This window comes from Mastigoproctus giganteus, chromosome 14, assembly GCF_048544385.1.
Source record: "Mastigoproctus giganteus isolate SK-2022 chromosome 14, ASM4854438v1, whole genome shotgun sequence".
Taxonomy (NCBI): domain Eukaryota; kingdom Metazoa; phylum Arthropoda; class Arachnida; order Uropygi; family Thelyphonidae; genus Mastigoproctus; species Mastigoproctus giganteus.
In genome coordinates this window covers 30,850,859-30,872,685 of record NC_143588.1, presented here as the reverse complement: position 1 = coordinate 30,872,685, position 21,827 = coordinate 30,850,859, and the positions used below count along the sequence as shown (strand labels likewise).

The 21,827-nt window shown below is 38.3% G+C and overlaps 1 protein-coding gene across 1 annotated transcript in view; it reads left to right on the top strand.

The window, feature by feature from the left end:
* The first annotated feature begins 815 nt into the window (after positions 1–815).
* Positions 816–21,827, top strand: part of LOC150075047 (mitogen-activated protein kinase kinase kinase 13-like) — a 69,252-nt gene continuing 48,240 nt past the window's right edge. Inside the window, exon 1 of the mRNA XM_090389125.1 lies at positions 816–883. The gene's annotated coding sequence lies outside the window, so the exon portion shown is untranslated. The remainder of the gene's footprint in view (positions 884–21,827) is intronic.

The window sequence follows — 21,827 nt, the reverse complement described above, 5'->3', positions numbered from 1 at the left end:
TCGAACTGTACGCTACACCTCAGCTGGAAATATGCAACCACACGTGTTCTATCAGCAAGATGAGGCACCATCACCCTGGAGCTCTCATGTGCATACTGAAGCTTATTTCTCACAGAAAAACACACTTGCCTTTACAAAGAGTTGCCCTGATACTGCACTACTTTAAAAAAGAAGGCTAATTGGACAAAATGAGACTGCTTTGACAGGTGGCCTATAATGACAAAACAAACAATTGTAAAGTTTTTCGATGTGAGTTCAGTTGCTTGTGCTTACTATTTATTGAAACGTGTTCCTCTAAAAGTGCAGAATCACTGGATACACCTTAGCAATCTCCACTTGATTGCACTATGAAGTGGAGATTGCGTAAACTATTAATGTCGCTACATAGAAATCCTACTGTAGTACCATGAAAGCCAATTGAAAATATCTCTGCGTCAAAAAAGGCGATTATTTTCTGGGAAGTCATACAGGGCGATGCCCCTATCTTGAATATTTGATTGAGATAGGGGGCAAGACACCCCCCTCTTTGAAAAATGATGTCCAGAAAGAATGGGGGATATTAACGCAATTCTTGGAACTGAATCTTAGCGTCTTTTGCCTACGCTACGTCCCAATATAGATATGGACTGTGTAGATGGAATGACATTGAAAGTACGTAGGGGCGGTAGAAGTGGACTGCTTCGATCGATGGACCACCACTCTCCGCCGTGGTGCTATTCTCGTGACGTCACATGGTCTGATATCGTAGGATGAATGGTTGGAGAAGACTTGCAGGGGAAGAACTCGTCTAATACATTTGTAAGTCAGAGGTCTGTCGGAAAGAACAGCCTGGAAAGTTGTTAGCGGGCACCTCTGGGATGACAACTAGACTGATGTGAGCGAGGTAAGTAAATAAATAAATAAACAGCGAGTTATCGCATGTTTGAACACTAAAAAGGGATTGGGGGTTAATTACACCACGAAACCGTCTCACAGAGAGCTTTAAGATTAATATTAAGTCAAGAAGACTATATACAGATATATTCTTGGTACAATTACAGCATATGAAGAGTCTGAGGATTGCACCCATTCTGCAATCCTTAGCTGCTTCCAGAAACATGAAAACGGGTTTTATTTTTGTTTTACATGCGAACGACCGTATTAAATAAGCTAAAGAGTAATTAATGGAAAAATAAAAGAAAGAAGCAGGAGAATAATTAGTCTGCGCACGTCACTCATAAAAGAAAGACTTCTAAAAGAGAAAATTTATCTAAAATTAAGGATAGTGAGCGAAGACGCTATTAAAAGCTTAAAGGGTAACATTTAATATGCAGAAATTTTTATGCCTTCTTGTGAAAAGCGAAAACAAATAAAATTGCGATTGCGCAGTTCTCATTTTCACTTAATTAGCAAGAAAAAGGGACACAGGACCAGCTCGTGGGCGGAAATGTTTTCGAGTAAATTTGAGACTTACTAAAAAACAAGATCGGCAAATTTCTTCGCTAACAACATTAGCAAGCGAGGCAATTTGAATATTTAATAAAGCATTTTAAGTAACTTGTACACTTTCTGAAGGCGCAAATGAATGCAAAGCGCCTTTCTGGGACTTCTCCAAGATCAGACCGAATGCTTGGCTTCGGTGATGAATGTAAATTGCGCGCCACACTAATTATTCTTGACGACTGAGCTGGGACACATTTTGGTAGACAGCAGATATCCCGTGTGTGAAATTTAATTATGGTTTATTTACAATGTAATGGATAGAATTCGAAGCATTTGTTTTAAAATCTTTTTAAAAAAAAAACATTTTAAAATATTAGCGAAAAAGATTATATTTAGTAACTTTATGACCAAGAAAGAGAAGAATGATGATATCCATCTCAGGACCCTGGGCGTGCCAAGCCCATACTCACCAGATGTGAGCCCCTGGGGAAATTATGGGTTTTGGATTCTTTAGAAGGTTTATATTCAAAAATTAAGAGACAAAAAGAATAGTACAATGTTTATTCAGTTTCTGCATGATTTGGACAAAATACTTGATCATTTAACCTCGTCACTAAACTTGGCAGATATATTAATAGGCTTTGGAGACTGCAATATTCCCAACATGGGCGAAAATTATTCCTCAGACCACCACACCACATTAATAACTCAAATAATGACTGCTTCATTCAGCAGGCTGTTCATCCCACTCGGAAAGATAATATCCTAGATCTTGTTCATTCTAGGATCGAACTGGATGCACAAGCTTTTGGGGACATTTTCATATTGGATTATAAAGCCACTAAATTCAAAATTTTAACGGATAAATTAATGAAATGAACTTTTATAAAAGACCTGTTATCTAAGGTAAACCGGGAAGTTATCAAAATATCCGATTTGGTTCAATTATGAGCTAAAACGTGCCCTGCATGAAAAGGAAAAAGCACACAATGATTTTAAAAAAAAAAGCAAAGATATTGAATCTAAAAATAAGGTTATTATTCTAAAGAAGAAAGTAAGACAGCTACTAAGTGTTTGTTCGAAACCAATGACACATCTTTGAGTGATTGTTTAAAAATAAGACTTCGCACAATTTCTGGAAACATCTCAAGTATAAAATAACAAAGCTTGTTCGGCAAAATGAAACATCATATGCATCTGCAAATTATTTTGAAGAAATAAATATTTCTAAAAATACAGCTACAAACTACTACATAAATTATGAAAACTGTAATCAATTCTCTTTTTTTACAACGCAAGAATGTGATGTAACCTCTGCCATCCCATCAATCACTTACATAACGACCGTACTGTAGACCCGACAACATTCCTCTAATATTCTCGAAACGATACTTATTACAGTTAACAACACACTTGATTTTTACATGCTTATAAATCGTTAAGTAATATAAATTACTTAACGATTTATAATCTATAATTCATAAATAACGTTTAAAACTAGACGCCCCCAATTAGAGATCAATTATACTATTAAATAGTCTAGCAAAGACTTCTGACACCATTGTTCAGCAGGAATAATCTTAATAAATGTTTAAATTTAAATTATAATTGCGTTTCCTTCAATATTTGACTAATTAATAAATTATATAGTTCATAGGCTCGCATATACAGGGACTCCTCGACTTACGTCAGGGTTGCGTTCCGCGGAACGCTACGTAAGTCGGAATTTTCTCCATGCTTGTGCAGCACTCGCAACTGCGCTCTCTGAATTGATTGAATCAAAAAAGAAATGTTCGATGAATATGTAAATAGAATTATTTATTGTATTTATTCAATTTTTTTATATCATGAGCAGGAAAAATTACAAAAGCGTGCAATTAAATGATTTCAAAATTATAAAATTACAAAAAAAGAGAGGGGACAAGCATAACGTCAGTAAGTTTTACCTCTCGAGCATCGTTGCCAGAGTCGATGTCTTCAGTTGATAAGTACATCGCTGCGGAGGTTGAGGGCTGTGTTGATTTAGAAGGGGGTCGGCAGCTCAACCTTACAAAAGAACACATTAATGGATGGCTGGACAGTGGCTTTTTTCTTTTCATCGTAGATTTCTTTGAAGCAAGCAAGCATACATTCATCCCTCTGTTAACTTTTTAGAATCGTTCTCCGTCAGGTCCATCTTCTCAAATCTCGCCATTGCCATCTCTCTGGCCATGAAGCGTCTCGGCTGCTCATTTGGTTCATCTTGAGCTTCGTCAGCATTTTCTCCTTTCACTATCGCTGCCTTCCAGTCAATAAGTTCTTCGTTAGATAACTCCTTCTCTTCTTTCTGTATTAACTCCTCCACGTCTTTGGCATCAACCTCCAACTGAAGTAGATCTGCAACCTTTACAATCTTATCTGTAACCTCTTCATATGATTCATCTTTTTCAAATCCTTTGAAGCCTTTTATGTGCTGTGGGCATATTTTCTTTCATGCGGCATTTAAACAACTTTTAGTAATTTCCGTCCAGTCTTTATTAATGTTTAAGATTGCATGGTAAATATTGTAAGATTTCCAAAAGCCTCTTAACGTAAAATTTTTCTCGTCGTCTGCTGCAGACAATGCCTGAGCAAATGTTGCGCATTTAAATTCAAAATAACACCCTGATCCACAGGTTGGATGAGTGCAGTCGTGATTGGCGGTAGAAATATGACTCTCACGTTCGAATGGAAATCATCTAAATGCGTAGGATGTCCAGGAACATTATCTAATAGAAGCAAAATCTTGAATGGAACGTCGTTGTATTTACAATATTTTTCAACCTCGGGAATGAAGCAACATTTAAACCAATCCTCAAAGGGAGATATTGTTATTCACGCTCTCTGGTTCGATCTGAAATTCGTATGATTGAAGATTTCACTGAAGGGAACACATTTCACCATAATAGCGTAAAAACCCAGACAATTGCAGTTATCGGGATTATCTCAAATACAATAAGATTGAGTTTACTACCCGTTTATAATTAAATGCACGAACAGCCCAATAAACCGGAAAGTGCAAAATGTTTTTTGGTCGTGACCTCCAGAAACGTGTTTTAGAAAAATATCACAAAGGCGTTCAAAATTGATTCTAATAACGGGAACATACGATAACGATGAAAGGTTAATGAAATCTCCATTATAAAAATGACCTTTTAGAGAGATAAATAGCTAGTTATATAGCGAAAATTTCAACTTCCAAAGTCTTGTAACGAATTACCAAAAAACAAAACAATGTTTTATTGGGTTCACATTACGATATTTTCACAATACCTCCATCTATTCCTACGGGATGCAAAATACGTTTCCATAATTTTTTTTTAAGTTGCACCGACCGGCAAAAACTTACATAAAGTTGAATTTACGTAAGTCGAGCATTACGTAAGTCGGGGAGTTTCTGAAATACACTATGTGTATAAATTATTCACCTGATTATGAAGCTCGATTAAGATTTTATTGTAATAGGTATCTTAAAATGGTTTGCTGCAGTTATCAAAACAACTCAATGAGTTTTTTTTCTCGCACGGTTGGCAGCTTTGATCCCAGAAAGCATTGCGACAGCATAGTATTAAAAATAGCGACGGTGCAGGAGAATGTGGCTGTGGGATTCTAAATCTCTTCAATGGGATCCCAGGCAGATCCACTACGAAACAATCAATGAGGCAATAGTTGAAACAGTTTCAAGAAACCGGCAGTAAACTGAAGCAGAAAGGAGCAAGTAGGCACAGTGCATCTGCATATAAAGTTTCTGAAATTCAGGAGGTGTTTACCCGAAGTAGCACAAATTTTATCCGCCGGGCAACCTTGCACAGGGTGGTTGGCAAGCGATTGAAATTTTATGCTTACAAAGTGCAAATCAAACCACAAGAGGAATTCTCTGTTCACATTCTCAACCATATATAAGATGAGCACTTTCTGGAAAATGTCATTTTCAGTGATAAAGCGACATTCCAACTGTCTGGTAAAGTTAACAAGCACAATTGTCGCATATGGGGATCTGAAAAAGTCCCCATTCAGTTCTTGAACACGAGCGGGATAGTTTCCAAGGTAGATGTGTGTTGCGCACTTCCCTTCAGCTAGGTGATTGGGCCACTTTTCTTCCACGAAAACATTGTAAACTCATGCTACACCTCAGCTGGAAATATGCAACCACACGTGTTCTATCAGCAAGATGAGGCACCATCACCCTGGAGTTCTCATGTGCATACTGAAGCTTATTTCTCACAGCAAAACACACTTGCCTTTTCAACGAGTTGCCCTGATACTGCACTACTTTAAAAAAGAAGGCTAATTGGACAAAATGAGACTGCTTTGATAGGTGGCCTATAATGACAAAACAAACAATTGTAAAGTTTTTCGATGTGAGTTCAGTTGCTCGTACTTACTATTTATTGAAACGTGTTCCTGTAAAAGTACAGAATCACTGGATACACCTTAGCAATCTCCACTTCACTGCACTATGAAGTGGAGATTTGCGTAAGTTATTAATGTCCCTACATAGAAGTCCTACTACAGTAGCATAATACTAATTAAAGAGCTTTGCGTCAGAAAAGGCGAGGAAGTCATACAGGGCGATGCCCCATCTTGAATATAACAAGCAGTTTTAAGATAATTATCGATAATTGAGATAGGGGGCAAGACACCCCCCTCTTTGAAAAATGATGTCCAGAAAGAATGGGGGATATTAAAGCAATTCTTGGAACTGAATCTTAGCGTCTTTTGCCTACGCTACGTCCCAATATAGATATGGACTGTGGAGATGGAATGACATTGAAAGTACGTAGGGACGCCAGGCGGTAGAAGTGGACTGCTTCGATCGATGGACCACCACTCTCCGTCGTGGTGCTATTCTCGTGACGTCACTACAACAGTTCGGGTTTCCCCGTCACATGGTCTGATATCGTAGGATGAATGGTTGGGAGAAGACTTGCAGGGGAAGAACTCGTCTAATACATTTGTAAGTCAGAGGTCTGTCGGAAAGAACAGCCTGGGAAGTTGTTAGCGGCCACCTCTGGGATGACAACTAGACTGATGCGAGCGAGGTAAGTAAATAAATAAATAAACAGCGAGTTATCGCACGTTTGAACTTTGAAGGAGTTGTGGATGTTTGCTTTAAATCCGATCCGCTTTAGCATAAGTAGTTAGCTAACTTATACAACAGATGATTAAAGAGACGGTGTTTATATATGAATGCCAATTCTTTTTTGTAAAATATTAGCGGCGCAAACATTTCTGCTATCTTTACTAACTTCAAAATGCCTTTTTTCTAAGAAACTTTGTGATCGATGATGAACCAGAACTTCACAGCTTTGGTAATCGTTAATTACCACCCAAGAACTCTTTTAATGGTCCAAGAAAGATGATAAACAGAAGGTACAAATTCTGGACTATAAAGTTGGAGGAGTGGGGGGGAGGGAAGCCTTTCTTATTTCTGATCTGTTCACTGCGGTAGTGCGAGGCTTGGTATCATCTTAGTGGAAACAAATGCTTTTGACTGTTGACCTTTATATTGAAGTGAGCATTAAAACACTGTCGGTTTTATCGCTCCCTTCAATAACTTGTAAAATTAATCGGCATTATACAGTTCATCCCCGCGGAATGAATGAAGACACCTTTTGAATTCAAGAAAATACTAGCTGTTAACTTTCCCATAGTATTTTAATTTCTTTTGGAGGATTGGATTTATTTTAGATTGCTCTAAGTAAACTAAGGACACGAGGAGTCTCAATTTGTTGCATAAAAACAATTTACGTGATGTACGCAATGCATTACATTTCAGGAGCATTTGATTTTTATTTCTAAAATAACTAATAATAAATTAAACATCGTCTTCTTACAAATTAATTACTAATTAATTAACTAATAACAAATAAAAGTATTCGTTTTCGCGTTACTGTTATTTCACAACGCGATATTCAGTCAGTATTTTGTAATACTTTATTTCATCGTGGATTTTTAAAAACAAAAATTGAAATCCAACACATATTTAACAGATATTCTGATTTTATAAAATAAACAAATAGCAACACATACCTCAGATAGTATACAATCAACACTTTAGTAACGTACTTTACCTATTTCTTTCTGCATTCAAATCACAATGTACTAAAAAGGCCTCCAGAGGCCTTTTTAGTACTTTCATAATCAAATATTAGCGATAATATCCAGTGCTTCATAATCAAATTTCATTTTTATTTCGATAACTTTCATAATGAGATATTAGCGAGCATCGGTTACTTTTGATGGTCCATCGTGCGTTTCGTTTACGCGTGCTCTCGAAGTATCCCTCGAATATAAAGAGGAATTGCACACAGGCCGTCTATAAATATGCAAAGCCAGTGTAATTTGCAGATAGCCGAATGAATTATTCATTCCTTCTCTACTTTTACTGCTTGAGCCGTGACAGCTTGGTGAGAACACAGCAGCTTTCATTATGAACACTGCATATCCAGAAAGCCTGATTGAACTTAGAAAAAAAAAAAAAAAACAGAAGCTTTACATATCCAAATGTATCATTTTTTAGACGAGTATTTTCGGGAAGAATATTTATTCAACAGAAACTGAAATTAAGATTAAAATCGCTATGCAACATAAATGTAACATTAGGACATGATTTTTTACATATTGTCATGTAAAATGATAAAATGAAATAAATCATGTAAATGTTACATGATTTATTACATATTTACACGATTTTAATCTATATAACATGCTTAACACAACACTAAATAAAATAGGCGCATAATTTTTTAGGTGTTTTACTATTGTTTTGATATTCTGTCTTTTATAAATATGATCCTTGAAGTAAGTGTCTAATATAGCACCTATTTAAAGAAATATATCAGATTTTATATTAAACGCAATTCATTATTTGTAATAGAGTTTCGGAGACATTTATAAACAGTTCTTTTATCAGAGTCAGACTTAAAAGCTTGTAAATACCTTACAAACGTCACTGCTGGTAATGATCATTGCTTAGCAGTGCTTAATGAACTCAGTACTGTTTTTCTCTCTCTGTCTTTTATAAGTCTGTGTTGTAGGTAGACATCGGTTGCTACAATTATAGACTGACTACAAATATTACTTAATTCTTTTATCTGGCTTTAATTCTTTCCTTCAATTAACTCTCTACCAGTTTTTTTGATTTGGTCAGTATTACAATTCAATGTCCTCACGGTTTTGAGCATAACCAAATGAAAATTATTAGATTTTCATGCCGTCACCATCATTATCATGTCTTCTTATCTACCGTCGACATGACTGTAAATATCTGCCATCATTTTAGAGTATACTGCTATATATTTATCACGCATTTCAAATAAATAGCAATATAGTTTCCCTTTGGAGCGTCACTTTTTATTTAAGATGCATAGTACAATACTGAGGCAACTCGCGGTGAAGGTATTTCACAATATGGTTAGTTCATTTCGAAGTAAACTTTATTATTACTGGAAATGTAATAAATTACAGATAATTACAAATATTATTAGTATTACTAATAATACAATGAAATTTCTCCTTATGGAATTTTCATAATAATAATACAATACAGTTCTTTATGATTATTATAAAAAATTATTTTTATTTGTTTTTTATTAATTCAAACCACTGAATATTCAGGCTGTCCAGAACAGAATTTTTTCAATATACAAGAAAAGTAGCCCAGGTTTTAACCTGGAAGAAACTCATCCTTGGAAAAAGCCCACTTTTTCTCTAAGGCGGAATCATTTAATAATAGTAATAAAGAAAAATATGAAATGCCTTTAAAAAACATTAATCAAAATGTGGATTAGAGTTTCAGGAAAGAGACGAATTTAACGTGGTGGGCTCAATTTGTTTCCTGCAGTTGCAGGATTGATGTCCTTTGGATAGAAGTGCTTCCTCATGATGCTGATGTCGGAACGTTAGTGACCTACTTACGATACGCTCTTTTGATGGTTATCTGCGAAGACAGGTCATCCATTTGAAGTGAAAAAACACACTACTGCTTTCTAACAGAAAAGGGAATCCTCAAAGTTTCCACTTGTTCTCAAGAGCAGGTGATTTATTATTAACAGTTACTTTAATTAAGGCGAATAATTTCAAAATAGAGAATTTATGATATAAAAAGTATACAGAAAAATCTTAATTATTCCACTTGAAAAAAAAGATTTTTTTTTCGCTTCCTGTTAAAATTTAGGGTGATTCTTTTAGATTTGCTATAGCTGAATTATGGCAACTATATTGCTGTAGCACCCACCAATTTTAAGGGAGAAGAGAATAAAGTCAACAATCTTTTTTCAATCACAGAAATATCTTGGGAAACCTTTTACTGTGTTCATCGGACACAGCTCCCCAGTTTTCAGGAAAAAAAAGTCTAAATGGGAATGTAGGAATGAAGCTTTAACGACATGTTGCATACCAACACCTCTGTACGCTGAAATTAGCTCATCCACAATTTCACTGTGATTTTGTAATTTCTCATTGCCTAAAAAGTTCCGGCAGACTTTCGAATGCCTTCCAGGCTCTTATTTCTGTAGCATTTAATTTTCTAGCGAATTCCTCATCTTGGAACAGCAGTTTGATTTGAGGACCCACAAAAACTGCCTCTTTTATCTTGGCCTCACTGATTCGAGGAAATTTCCCCCTCACACAGGAAAATCCTTCTCCTTTTTTGTACATCGCTTTCACAGATATTTCTATCAAACTTAGCTTAATGTGAAATGGAGGTAAATAGGTTTTTGACTTATCCACCAAATTAGGATGTGCTACATTTTTCTGGCCTGGTGTAGTTTCTGAACGGTCTAACCATTTTTTGTCCTGTAGTGGCAATCTCTCGCTCGGCTGTCCCATTCGCATAAAAAGCAGCAGTATTTAGTGTATCCACCTTGCAACAAATTCAGCAAAGCTGCCACTTTTAGGTCGGCACTGATATTCCATTTGTATTCTTGATAGTATATATTTTGCAAAAGCACCTGTAGGTTGTCGTAAAATATCAGTTTCTTCAAATACCTTTTCTTTTTTAAAAAATGGCATTTATAAGAGACTTGTAAGCAGAAACATTGTTGCCAATGGACCAAATTGGCTGTTGCGAGAAAACAAGAACGTTGGAGAAAAAGCAGAATTTTTTCATTCTCCTCTAATTCATTTTCATCCTCTAAATAAGATTCTGACTTGTGGTTGGCAAACCATAAGACGGGATCTTCTTCAACTGCTTCAGCTTCACCAAACATCAACTGAATTTGTCCGTAGATGGGTAACACAAGCCAGAATATCACCAGTGGATGGATGGACACTGACGAAGTCCATACTGGCGATCACTGATCAGATGGAACGTTTCTAAGATAGTTTAGGAGTTTTTAACATATGTAATCAAACCATGTAGCGTCTTCTGTAGAATTAAATTTTTTGAAACCATGTTGAAACGGCAGGCTCATATTACGTAGTTCTAATAATTCTCACCAGGCGGAAGAAGGGGGTGGCAGGAGGGAGGAGACAAAAACCAATCTCCTCCCCCCGGCCGGGGAGGAAAGTAAAAGAAAACTAGGCTAGAGTGCTCAGTTTGATTGCCAATGTGGCTTGTGGCAGAAAAGCTGCTGCTGTCTCCAGTGTCTGGGTTTGGAGTCAGGTCCCGGTTGATCTTGCCTGGAGATTCAGTTGCAGATAACAGCTGGATGGAACTTGGATCAAGGAAGTGAATTTCAGTTCAATTGAACTTCGAAGAGGTTGGCGGTTGATGCTACTGGAGAGGGGTGCCCAGAATCTGTCTCAAGTTATTGGTCTTGGTGGTTTAGGCTCTTTAATGTTCTTCGTCTGTTGAAGACATTCTGTGCAAAAGTGGTGAAGTATTTATAATTGTCAAGGGTATGAATTAGTATATGTTCTTGGTCCTTTGGCAAATTAATAATCTTTGTGATCAGAATAGATCTCAAGACTTCATAGTCAGGGCAGTCATACATTATATGGTGCCAAGACTCGTCAGTGCCACAGTGGCAGCGTGGATCATCTGTGATGCCCAGAGACGTTAATTTTTCTTGTATCGACTCATGACCTGTGAGGAGGTACGTTATGTACAGGCCAGGGGAAAACCAGCTTTGCACTCTTAGTGGATGTCGTCCATCTGTCCTGCCAGGCCTGCTGCAGGTGAGCGAGAAGGCGCCTTTTCTCTGTCTTGCGATTGATTGCTGGGTTGGTAATGAATCCAATGGTGGCAGTGGAGATTCCTTTGGACAGATGATACAACATGCTGCATCTAATTATTTCAAGGTGGGTGCGGTGCTCGATGGTTGTGACATTGATCTTAATCTGCGGTGGTCTAGTGGAGCTTAGGTTCCCTTTCAGGAGAATGCTGAAGGTTTTCTCAGCAGAAATATTGTCAGGTTTTGCTGGGTAGCCCACTTCTGGAGGATTTCATGCGCGAATTGCGCTACATTAAAATCAGATCCAGGTAATTCAACATACTTTTCCAGGCCTGTTTTTTAAAGACTACATATTCACAAGTTCTCAAGGTAGAGTTGGGCTTATGATTGGAAGCTACCCTGATTAAAGAACACACTTACACACACACACATACACGAGTGCTTAATGATATGTCCAGAGCATCTAATTATATGTAAATATATATTGTACATAAATCATGTATATACTTTGATGTACACAATCTATATATTGTGTGTAATTAATAAACGAATGAATGAAATGAAAACTCCTGGAGGAGCCAGAGTTCTCGGTTAGCAGAAATTTCAAGCTGGGCTCTTGAGCTGGCAGGCACGGAAAGGACCAAATCGTCTGCATAGACTTAACGTGCCCAAGGTCTTGATTTAGGAACCCATCCAGGACCATGTTCCAGAAAGTTGGTCGGAATCCCTTGTGGATCTTTCTGATCACCCTGGAGTAGGGAGTCTCTACACTGACAGATCTGTCACATAGATAGCTTTTAATGCAGGAGTACAGATTTTGAGGAATCTGTACTGCGTACTGCATCCAAATGCACAAGGATTTCCATATGGAAGAGAAGGTTTTGCTAGCATCCAGGAATATTTTTCTTCGGTCTCAGATGCTAACTGGTGTGATTGACGCCCCCAGTCTTCATGGAGTTATTGCTACTCCACGTGCTGGACGCAGTAATCACAATCCCTACTAGAAATGAGTGGGGTGAAAGTTCAATTGAATTTTGTCATCTGAACGGTCTTGTCATATGTAACATCTGCTTTCAGCAGCACCCGAGAAGGCTCTACACATAGAAATCTCCTGATCATAAAACAAGGAATCAGATTGTATATATACTTATGCAGCAAAGGTTCCAGTGTAATCGCAGTAAAAACACTTCCTGGAGCAGATTGTGCGGCAGTGATCATCAGCTACTCCACATCGTGCTGAAACTGAAAAAGATCACGAATAAGGTTTTCCCTAGATGATTGGATGTAGAAAATATTCCAAACGATTATATGCTTGAACCAGGCAATCATTTTCAAGCTCTATTAGAACTAGATGACGATATGCTGACTGAGGAAACAGACACATTTCTCTAATGTGTCTATTCAGCAAATAGACACATTAGAGAAAGTTCAAACATCAGGAAGCCTTGGATTACAGAAGCCACTTTTAAACTTGTTGAACAGAGAAGAACTGCAAAAGCCCATGGTGTACAAGGAAACGAAGAGTATCAGGAACTAAGCAGTCATCAAGCGCTGTTTAAGCCAGGTCAAACAGGATTATATCAATCGAAAGTGTAAAGAAATCGAATACCACAACAAACGAAACAACACTAAGAAGATGTATGATGTAATTAAGTCTTTAAGACAAAAGTTCCGACCAAAACTTAATGTAATTAAGAACTCCAAAAGGGAAATTTTAACAGGAGAACACAATCAAAGGAAGGTGGAAAGAATACTGTGAGCAGCTATTCCGAGCACCTGCTGGCACTAATGATCTGCCACCCCCCTTTTCAAGAGTGTGATCACGAACCAGTACCACTGAAGGAAGAAGTCGAAAAAGCCATCAGAGAACTAACGTGTGGCAAGTCACCTGGAATTGATGAAATGCACGGAATTGATTAAAGCTACAGGTGTAGCTTTAATCAATTCCGTTGTGGGAACAGCCACCAACTCTACAATCAGAGCAATCCCCAGAACCAAAAGTTCGAACAAGGGTATTTTTGTCTCGAGACTCGAACCCCAACTCTGCGATAGATAAGTAGAGCAGCACATCAGAACGCAGCTGCAGATAGAAACAAAGGCAATAAAAATGATTTCTAAACACGAGTCGTATAGCTCTTTCTACATTCAATGCCAGCAAACAGACTTTGATGAATTACTGAAGGACCACTATTGGCCTGTGGGAACTATCATTCGGCCTTTCTACGGACGACCCCCTGTTCCTGGCCCTAGGTTACCAGCTAGTGACTTAGCTATCGAAACAAGTGAGCATGAATGACAATCCGTGCGTTTTTCAGATATTCAGGAATCTCTACAGGAAATAACGTCTACAAATGATTCATCTGTCTCTTCAGCCTACCAGAATTTGAATGACACTAACACTTGTGAAAACATCTTTCTACCCTGTCACTTGCCAACAATTAAGCCAAACAACTTATGCCTTACTGCAACATCAAAAGATGCAATTACTGTATTCTATATGAACGCACATAGTCTTGTAAAACATAATGATGAAATCCTCGCTCAACTGACATCATGGAATCTGCATCCAGATCTGATGGTTTTTACTGAGTCCTGGTTCTCTCTTGAGATTTCAATCCAAATTCCAGACTACTCTCTTTTTCAAAGTTGCAGGGGTGATTAAAAAGGTGGTGGAGTTGCTATTTATGTTCATAGTCATCTGCGATGCTCTGCCTTTCCTGTCTCAAATCTGCCTGATCAAGCTTGTGAACTCACTTTTATCCGCATTGCCTCTTTGGTGATCGGGTGTCTATACCGACTTCCCTCAGCTTCAGTTAACAGCTTCCTTGTAACTCTTGACAACACTCTATCTCATTTCACAAGCAAATCCCTAAACCTTCTACTGATTGGTGACTTTAGTATTAACATTCTCCAAAGCTCTTCCTCTCAGGTGCAAGACCTCCTAGATGTCATTACTTCAAATGGTTTCTCTGTTCTTACTGATGGAGATATCCCGACTAGAATGGAAGAGTCTCACAATTCCCTTCTCGACTTCGCAAAAAGCTACTGACTTCTGTAACCACTTTAATTCAAGTGTGAATAACCTCTTTAAAGCGAACTTGACTTCAGAGACAATGAAATGAGAGAATCTGTCAAATACTCAATCAGAAACTCGTGTTTTTCTCGCTCCTCTCTCCGATCAAGAGATTTTAGATGCAGGGAATCAATTGAAAGAAAAGGGAGCCCCTGGCTTTGATGAAATATCTCCGTCTCTGCTGAAAAAGGTCCTTAGCTCAATTAAAAATTTCTTACACCACTGAAGTATATATTCAATCTCTCCTTTCAATCTGGTAAATTCCTTTCTCAATTCAAAAAAGCAATAATCATCCCTGTTCCAAAGGGAACTGTTGTAACTCCATCAAAAACTCTTGCCCAATAGCTCTACTCTGTTTTCGCAAAATTATTCGAAAAAATTCTTCATAGCAGACTCATGAGTTTTCTTGAAGAAAATCAGCTCATCCATCAACAACAGTATGCTTATCGCTCTAAAAGATCCACTGATCTTGCAATTGTTGACTTCTGCTCAAGGAGCATTGATAGTCTTGAAAAGGGTCACTATGCTATAGCACTGTTTCTTGACTTATGATTGCATTTGATTGCATAAACCATACTATTCTACTTAACAAACTCAATAACCTTGGTTTGAGAGGGAAAATTAACCTTCTCCTTGAAGACTACCTTACCGATAAAGACCCTAATGAGCTCCAACTCAAAATCTCTGCCTTGCTTTCTGTGATGCATAATTGGCTTCAAAAGAATCAGCTTATACTGAATCCAGAAAAATCAAAATATATGGTGCCCTACGAAAGAAAACTTCGTCACTAGTGAGAATACTCGCCAGGGCCTCTGCCTGGGTGTCTCCTTCTCTTCTCAGACAAGTATTCCTTTCTTTAATTCAGCCGCAGCTCACCTATGGAATCATATCACGGGATACCGCCAGCCAAGAAAACCTCGCGAGAATCAACTCCATTCTCAATCGATGCGTTCGTTCAATTTTGGGCCTTCCCTGGAACGCATCGGTTAGTTCGAGATACAGTACAAGGAAGTGAGACTCCTAAGCATCTGCCAGCTATTGCAGAAAGCCAAGGCGATCCTTGTTTACAATGCTATGAAGACAGCGGACTTTCCCCCTCTCTTCAGATCCTTTTTCATAACCACAGACGAAGAGGAAATATCACACAATCTAAGAAACGAAGCCAACCTGAAGATTCCGCTTTTCAGAAAAGCCATAGGTCAGAAAAGTATAAAATGCAGAGGTGCTAAAACCTGGAACAAACTTCCTGCAAAAATCAAAAATGTCACTTGACTAAATCAATTCAAGAAACTACTAATTCAACACATCACCAGGGATGTCTGATTCAAATTACCTTCCACTCAACTCCTGGATTTTAAAAACACCAACATGGAAATGTTAAAGGAAGCAGTTGGCACATAGTTTGTAAATTTCTGTGCATGTATCTCATCATTTTCCTTTTCTCTCCTCATTTAATTGTAAAAATGTTCACAATTATATATTATAAGTAGTGATGCTTTTCGATGTCTTCTGTAAAGAAATGTACAAAACACTCCAATTTATTTATGTCTTTCCTGTTGAACATTACCTGTACAATTTCAGAACTGCACATTTTTCAATTGTATATTCATCATTTTTTTAAGGGAACACCCCCTAAAAAGCCACTGTCTTATGTGTTCTCCCTCCCTTTTTGCTGTTATCTTCCAAAAAAGAGTAACATAAAATGGGGATTAAATAAATTATTATTATTTTAATAATAATAATTTATTTGGTGTTAGCCCATTTTAGAAGCCAGAATTCGGCAGAGAATACCCTTTTAATGTTGGATTCGGCGGCCGAGGTGTGAAGGGCGCCGAGTTTTTTCATAAAATGATTGTAAAAATTTGGGAAACGGGAGGGTGGCCATCAGATTGGAAGAAATCTATTTTCATCCCCTTGCCAAAAAAAGAGATCTGAAAATTTGCTCAAATTACAGGACTATTAGGCCTAATTTCTCAAGCTAGCAAGATTCTTCTTAAAATCATATTGAACAGAATCTCAAGAAAAGTTGAAGAAATGCCAGAAGAGCAAGCAGGTTTCAGAAGGGGTAGAGGAATCAGAGATCAGATCTTAAGTCTATGACTGATTATTGAAAAATGCAAAGAATTCAATGTTCCAGTCATTTTGTGTTTTATAGATTATGCAAAATCATTTGATTGTGCTCAACATGAGAAACTATGCGAAACAATGACTATTATGGGTTTCCCAATCCACATAATTCAGCTACTCTACCAGGAACAGGAAGGAACTGTGAGAACGAACATGAGAAACACAGACTTTTTCATCAACAGGTAACGGTGTGAGGCAGGGCTGTATTTTGTCACCACCTCTTTATGTCGAAGATATCATGCGTGAAGCTTTGGATCTCTGGTTAATAGAATCTCTCTTATCCAAGAGGACCCTTGTTCTAAAGATGGGAACAAAGACCTTCACGCGTCACATAACTGCCAGTGTGCCTCGGTGGGGGGGGGGGGGGGTACTGATGTCAAGCTCCTTACTAGGATATCGCCATCCAACTCGGCTGCCGAATCCAACATTAAAAGGGTATTCTCTGCCGAATTCTGGCTTCTAAAATGGGCTAACACCAAACTCCGCCTTCCCCAGCTCTCAGATCAACGCAGTTAGCAGATGCCCTTCAACTACGCAAGCTCAGATCCTACAGCAGCCTGTTATATTGTAAATCCCTGGCATATAACAGGCTGCTGTTCACCATCAAGATGGCCACCGGTAAAATTACAGAGCCGAACTTCTGGGATCACTTAGCGCATTCTTCCCCCTTATCTCCGGTCTTCAGCACAACGTAAGTTGACATGCGCGTGCGCATGCCTAAATGGACGTGCCTAGCAAACCATAACCGGCTTGTACTAACCGACAGATTTCTGCCAGAGCAAATGCTGCCCTCACTGCAAGCCATAGACGGGGACCGTCGATGGATTGCATCCTCGTGAAATTGAAAAAAATACAGGAAACGAATCTTCCTGGAACTGAAAATGTACAACTACGCTTTGTTGTCTTCTGTAATCTGATGAGAAAAACATATACGTTTTTCTCATTTCGCATACGTAAATATATGTATTGTAAACCCCTGGCACATAATAGAATCTTTAATTGCAGCATTATATACATACAATTAGTCCCATCACGGGACTAATTCTATGTATATTATACTTCTATTCTATATTTAATAATAAAGAGCTACGCACACACTGCCACCTAATTTGCTTATTACGCAAATTACGTAATTTAGGCGAAATTTACGTAAATGGCATACGCACGAGCCCAATGGACACGTTTAGGATGCATGCGCATCCTAAACGTGCAATTAGGAAATTATGTGGCAGGTGCGTGTAATTAGGAAATTAGGCATGATTATTTAAGTAAATGACATACGCACGCATGTCATTTTTTTTTTTTTTTTTTATGTGAACCCCAAACACAAGAGGTCGTTGAGATTAGAGTTGAAACCATGTATATTTGTGAAATGAATGAGGAAGTCTATGAGGATTTTTAGATCTTTTTAAATTTACGTATGCACGCGCATACGTAAATTGACATGCGCACGCGAATACGAAAATGGACATGCGCACACGTATACGAAAATGGACACGCGCACGCGCATACGAAAATGAACATGCGCACGCGCATACGTAAATTGACATGCGCACGCGCATACGAAAATGGACGTGAGCGCGTGCATACGAAAATGGTATGAGCACGTGACGTGCGCATGTCTAAATGAGCATGTGCATGCGCATACGTAAATTGACATGCGCATGTGCATACGAAAATGAACATGCGCACGCGACGCGCATGTCTAAATGAACATGCGCACGCGCATACGTAAATTGACACGCTACATGCGTAATAGACATGCCACGCGCATGTCTATTTACAGGGATGTAAATAGATTAAATGCGAATAAATTATATCATATAAAACCTGTAATTGAACCGTGGCAGTCTAGTCTGCGCAGGAATCGTAAGGAGGAAGTTGTTCTTGCCAGGACCCGCATAAGACACAGTCATTTGACTCATTCGTTTTTGCTGAGGGCTGATGATCCTCCTATGTGTGAGTCCTGTGGCACAATTTTATCAGACACATTTAATTGACTGTCCAGATTTTAGCAATATCCGTTTTACCGCTTTTTTGAGCTGTATACACTCAGTCAGATTTTATCCGACAATGACCACGTGTCTGCTGTTTTTAGCTATTTTAAATCAATAAAGGTAAATTTAATTTGTATTTAAAACTTGTATTTAAAATTGTCATGTTATTGTTATTTCTTTATTGATTTATCTTTTCTACATTTTATACCTTTGTTATTTTGTGTCTTGACATGGTGACTAAGTAATTAGGTCAGTGAAAGTTTAAATTTTTATATATCACCTGGTTTTGGCGCATTATAATGCGCCAATAAAACCCAACCAACCAACGCCTAAATAGACACGCACAAATAGACACGCACCCTACCACCTAATTTCCTAAATGGGCATGCACATTTCATGTACATGTCATTTGTACATGTAATTGACATGCGCAAGCGCATACGTAAATAAACATGCGCACGCGCATACGTAAGTGAACAGCAAAAATGTTTAACTCTGTGCACAGAGATGCCGAAAGATGTGTGAGGATGCAACATACCGGAAAGAGAGAATTCGTACAGACTTACCGAAATATGAATCGGCTGCAAAGTGACCAAATAATTGTGAGTAAAAGTGAAACTTTCTGCTTTAATAATAAAACAATAATAATTTGGTGAGTTATTGATTGGAAAAATATACGTTCCCTAACAGTTGTGTAAATATATGGTTATATATGGTTATATATAACAGTTATATATGGAATTATTAGTGAATTGTAAATATATGATTTGTATAATGTATGTACAGAATCATTAATGTTTAAATACTGTATTAAATATAAAATGTGTGTATATAATATTTCGGGACGGTTCAGTATATGTATGCCAGTAGTATCTCGTACCCTGATATGTACTTAGCACCCTGGCACGTTGTGTCTTACGCAAGGTGGCCCCTAAACGTTAGTTTATCTCCGCTACGGTTCTCTGTGATGATGTAGAAAACTCTATACAATGGCCAGAAATGAATGTAGTGTTATGTTTACGTAGTGTGTGTTGTTTAGCTGTTTCCGGCCGCTTTGCTACTAGAAAGCAGCGATCACCAGGAAGGCTGCTTCCCAGTACATACCACGAGGAGGCGGGCCTCCTCGTGGCTATACACGTACTAAACTATATTTACAGCACCCATAGGAATAAGCGCAATTTCTTATGGGTGCAGCAGTCTCCTATAATCGGGATTCTTTGTGGTATCCACCACGTACGGTGGTAGATACCACAAAGAATCCCGCATCCATTGCTGAAAGTGTAATAGCAATGAAAGCCAGCAGTTCCTGTACCCAGGAAGCCCAAATATGGGTACAAACAGTTTAAAACGCTTGTAAAACGAGGTACGCTGTGTGTTATTCATGGGGAAAGCCCCGTCCGGTGAGGTTGTCTTTATGCAAATTAGATCTCGAGTGGTTTCTGGTCCACTCGAGGTTACTTGAGTACAACCAGGGAGTGGAATGTCCCATTTGCGAATTTCCTTTGTGTGTCGTTCGAGTTGTGTTTAGTTGGTACAGTGAACAGTAATCCCGGAGAAGCGGGACAGCGCTCTGTAGTCGTCCTCCGTTTCAAGTAAGTGCGACTGTTGATTCAGAGGCCAACATCTTGTTTTTGTTATTAGGAGGCATCGCAGGTCCTCGTAGTGTTCACATCGATGCATCTGATGTCTCCGCCTGCCTACAAATGCATAGTGGGCAGGCGGAGGATAAAGTGCAAAGTGTGTACTCTGTTTGTGTAGACAGAACTCTGTGAAGGCCAGAGATTCAAAAAGTCTGTGGGGAGTGGACGGATGTGTAGTGTTGTGTACCGTTGTTCTTCTGACCATTTAGCCGTTGGGCCCCTGTTGGGACCACCGTTACCGCACTTGGCCCCCAGGGAGGCAGATCAGGTACCCAGTAGATTTTTTGCACTCTGGCAAGCCCTGCCACCTAGTTTCTTTGGAAACTAGGTGGCATAGTTTCCAAATAGTTTTCACTTAGTTTCCAAATAAGCAAGTTTTCACATAGTTTGTTGGGAAACTATGTGAAAAAAAAATAATAATAAAATAAAAAGGGGGTTAGCGCTAGGATATAAAAGGCCAAGAGAAGTTTATGTAAGCATAGTTTAAATTTGGACATTAGTGGGAGATAGCCCACTATGTATTGTATGGCGTTGTAGGGGACCATGTCTTGTGATTAGAAAGGTCACCAATGAAACCACGGAGGGGGCCGGGGGTGCACTCTATAACTATCTGGTGGAAGAGAGGGGGTCGGGCGGAGGAGACATTGACCCGTCTCCTTCCCCCTGTCAGGGGAGGAGTGAAAGTGAGCCAGGCTAGGGTACTTGGCCCAGATCGCTATATATTATTAATATTAATTATCAGTGTTATTATTTTGTTATTATAAGTCTTATTATATTTATCCACGTGAAACCCCTGGCACCATTACGGCATGGTGCCAGGGGTTTCACATGACTACCCTGAGTCAGCCTGTTAATGCCCTTGAACACGAGCTACAGAAAATCTTTGGACCCACTCAGTTAGCCCGGTCGGAAACATTTTATATAGAAAATAAATTGATTTGGTAGGCGCAATATAGCCCAAGTAGCCCTTGCGCCAGAAAACACCACAACAACAACAACAACTAAAACACATGTTCAGCACTAGCTCTCTGAAACAAATGCTCTAGAAATATGTTCTAGAAAAAAAATAAATAAAAAGATAAAATAGATGAAAAAGATGATTAAATCAACTATATCAGGTCTTCGTTTTCGGTCATTTGAAAACTGAGGGTGATGAGAACTTTTTAAACACATCTGAGTTTTTGAACATATCTGTGGAAATTATTTCAGGGTGGAAATGGATGTCGATCAGTGTAATTTATTTTATTTGACGTCAACTGTAATTGAAGTTAGTGCGCATGTGCGGGAATTTTTAGTAGTCTTTCGTACTGGTTGTTATTAACAACCTTTAATTCTGAATGCAACGATATTACTGTCATTTTTATTACTAAATGTTTTATACAAAAATAATTTATTTTTTAAGTTAATTTTAAATACTAAAGTAAATTGAATT